This window comes from Schistocerca gregaria, unplaced genomic scaffold (genome assembly GCF_023897955.1).
Source record: "Schistocerca gregaria isolate iqSchGreg1 unplaced genomic scaffold, iqSchGreg1.2 ptg000177l, whole genome shotgun sequence".
Classification (NCBI taxonomy): domain Eukaryota; kingdom Metazoa; phylum Arthropoda; class Insecta; order Orthoptera; family Acrididae; genus Schistocerca; species Schistocerca gregaria.
Genome location: NW_026061727.1, coordinates 2,938,581 through 2,942,911, shown reverse-complemented (window position 1 = coordinate 2,942,911; position 4,331 = coordinate 2,938,581).

Genomic DNA, 4,331 nt, shown 5'->3' with positions numbered 1-4,331 from the left:
GTTGTGTATTTGATAACAGCACTTGCCACCATTATCTTTCTTCACAATTCCAAATTTTATGGACAACAACGTTGCAAGAGTTTGTTTTACATCTTGAGGTTGCTTCCTGACTACCACATCAAATTAATAAACACTGCCAGAGGTGAAATAAGTTATATGTGAGATATCCTTAGGGAGATGAATTAAAATACCTATACATGTCAAACATATTTTTATTTCTTTCTGGATGAAGGCATAGCCGCTTACACTATAATTCAACAACATTGTTAACATCCACTTTCCGCAGCAGGCAATAAAGATATAAAAATAGATGATGTATATAAATCAAGAATTTGCTTTTATAAGAGATCAGTAACAAAATAATGGTAAGTGGCCATAAAAGTGTAAATCAGCATCAACTTATTACAATGACTTACAAAACACTGCGAGTGACAGTAGGGGATAACTTTAATAATGTATTTCAGGATAGTTAGTAATATTCTTTAATGTTCAGAACATACTAACAGTGAAACATCATACTAAACTTAAATAACATATTAAACACAAACAACTTTTTTTTACAATTATAGCTTTGAAAACTAAATTACAAACAAGTGTTAGGCAATGCTATACATAAATTCGAGGTAAAAAAGGCTATAGTGACAAGGATTCAGATGAGGCATTAAATAAATGATACACTGGTGTACTTAACATCGAAATTAATACAGAATTCCATCAAATGAACAATTCAATCATATCATTTAATTTTGCTTTATTGTTGCAGCAACATATGTGCACACCAAAAATTGATTGAATAAAGCAGAAATTTGTATTAAGCAGTCTTGCTTCAGGTGGTAATGCAGTCATCATTGCACTGATTAACAATCAACTCATCTAACACAATAAATAAATATTTACAAATTTACTGTCCAGTGAATAGACTATTATAATTGCTGTTCATGTCATCGACATTGTTATCATTGCCATTAATACTGTTCACTCTGCTGTGTGTTATTTATATAATGTTATAACTTAACTGGGTCAAAGAGCACTTCGTGACACATTCAATGCTGTAGAATTAAATACTCTGAAACCCTTGATGGATGTTCTCAAAAAGAAGTACATGCCACATATGCACAGCCTTTATTGCCACTACTTTAGAGGCAGTCTTGGATAAGGTAGTGGTAAGCTGTCAAGTTACAGTTCACAGTGCCGCAAACGTATGTTGGCTACCCATGTCTTGTGCTGCATAAGAAGGGCTTTGATGCACATACAGATTCATATCCATATAAAATTTGAGAACTGTTGTTCATGGGTGGAGTGAGGATGGGTCTGTGTAGGACCAATTTTCTCTTGGAAAGGAAACTGTAGCCTCTTCACAAGTGTCATGTTACCCACTGCACCTGCACAGGGAGGTACAAAGAACAGGGTGTGGTAGATAGCATGATAGCAGTACAGATTGATCCAGGAGTCTAAGAAATATGGAATGTCCAATACAGCTATGAACAGAGTGTAATCCTGGTGGCTGCACACCTATCAAGAGAAATTCTTGCACCTCAGAGATGGTCATCCACTCAAGAATGTTTTCATCTCCACGCCAGTCCCATTGTAGCACTAGTCCCATCGTCAAATCAGCCCCATCGTAGCACTAGTTATGCTGTTACATCCAGAAACATCATAGAAATGACGTTTCTGATGGTCACAGAATGTCATCACCTCTGATAGTATTGTTAACATGCGAATACAGAGCTCATTTGTTTTACACAAAAGTAGTATTGTTTTGACTTGTCCCATATGATGCATACAAATATAAAGTAACCAAGCAAAACTGAAGCTAACACAGCTAACATTTACAGCATTAAGTACCAGGTACCAGCAAGGCATCTTTACACTCAAAAATGCCTGCAGAAATCAGTGTACAGTAAGAAAGGAAAGAATGTCTTTAAGCATTAATCTGATTGTTACTAAGTTTACATTTAATTTTTGAATATTTTAAGATAATTGTGCATAAACTATTTTAATTATTATCATAAATTATAACTGTCTGTTGGGAATTCTGTTGACCCAAACTTAAGTTTCCTAGCGAACAATAAACATTTACATACATAATGTATAAACAGGTTACTATATAACATGAATAAAAGTACTTACGTAACTAGAAACATTCTAGATTAAGGAATAATCATTATGTCAACATGACAAATTACTATCAAACAGTTACAACTTTTACAAGCAGCGCAACGGCAGATTTCTGTAGTGATGTTTGCTACATACAGAATGTAAACATCAAAGGTAATTATAAGTCTAAGGTAGAAGATCAATTTTCAACATTTGTTAAATACAACTTCAGTTATAGCTGAGCAGTCTAAATCTGCACATAGTGCAAACTTCACATCATCCCCTGTAAGTCATTCATTTTACATTATTGTTTGCACAACATACTAATATGTAGCATCTCTGTCCCAAATAATCCCACCACAAACCTCATAGTTTGGGCAATTACATAATATCAGACTGAATAACAATATTTTTGGCTTATACAGAACAAAGCAGTTATCTCACAAACAGCAGTATTCACATGATCTGAGTAAATGTCAGTTTTGTCCGACTCATGTTTCAAGATAAACAAAACAGCAGCCAGTATTTTCTACAAAGGAATAAAACTGCACCATAAATTTTTTGAATGAATTAATACCCTGATATTAAAAAAAAATGAAGCATACCTCTCAAATAGTTAATACTAAAAAGTCCATGATTATTTATGTAACATCAAGCAGGCATTGAAAAAATTATTATTATTTAATTAGAAATAATGTGAAATTCTGCACGCAGTGTCTGTGATGTATAATTTCCATACTTAATACAATTTTGTCATCTTAACATTGTTGTGAGCTAATGACTCTGCTTTTTCAAATGGGCTAAAGAGACAACACAAAGAATGCAAGGGGATGCTAAAAGTATTGTCAAGGTACTTAAGACAGCTGAAAGGCAGTGCCCAAACTACAAATATTCGCTCACCCAGTGTGTAGTTATGCGACACAAACTGTATTTTTTTTTTTTACGTAAATTGTAAAATTGTTTGGCAATCTGTATAAAAAATTGTACAAAACACTTCAAAATTAACAGCAGATCATCATCATCTACAACTGTAAAAGATGTTATTGCTGTATGTATGGATTAGTTAATTAAAAAACTCTTTCCTCTTTCAATTAACATGACATATGTAATATTTCATAAACATTGTATGGTTGAATAAAGTAACTTACTAATATTTTCTGCACAATTTCGACTTTAAGCCCATAGATGCACACTAAATGCTGCAACATAACATAGTACATAAAACCAAAAGCATTGGGCTGGGTCTCTAAAAACTGAGGAATACACAGTACTGATTGTAACAATTGCATCAGGTTTTATCTTGGCCTGACTGGCAGCAACTTCAAGATATCATAAATACAAGGATGCTTTTAGACTAAAAACATTTAAGTAAATCTGCAACTGCCACTCACATGCCTCAATATAGATACAGCATTTCAAACACTAAAGGTAATCTACAAACAAAATATACAACTAACTTATGGAGGAAAATGGGCATCTTAAAATAACTAGAAATATGCATTCACACCTTCAGTTCACCACAGCAAATTCTAAATGAGCAACTACAGCTGGCTAACAAACAATCCTGAAAATGTTCATTGCACTTTTCACACAAATTAAACATGATTGGTCTGTGTTAGGACTCTGAACAAGGGTATCCTTATTCCACTAGCTGCCCAACTTAACATCAATTGAAGAATATTGTCAGGGACCAAAATCAAAACACATGCCATTGCTTCTTGAGAGTAGCCTGATAAATCTTCTTGTTAATTTCTCCTATGACATGCTACAATTAGAGTTCCTCACCTGTAAGAAGTGCACTTTTCTGGACAAAGCATTTTTCTGTTATTTAGATTTGCATCGTCCACACATTCTTTACTTAACATACAGTAGATGAGATGTTTCCTTGTTAAGAAATGAGTGATATCTTTGGTCAGTGGATAGACTTTTCACTGTAAGCAAAATCATTACATGTGAAGTACTTGTCAAAGGCTGCAACTGATGAAAAATACTGTGAAGTGTGTGCACAACACAGTGGATTGTTTAGAATAAGTGCATTGTCTATAATTCTTAACTCTTCGTGTGTCATGCTGAAAATGCTTAAGGACCAAAGAAAGCCTAAATGATACCGACAAAACAAATCGAGGGTATATAAGTATTTCATTTTATATTTTATCAAATACATGTATATTAGCACATTGTTGCAATTACTTAAAAAAAGTAAGTAAATAAAATAAAAACCTGTAGACAGCCAT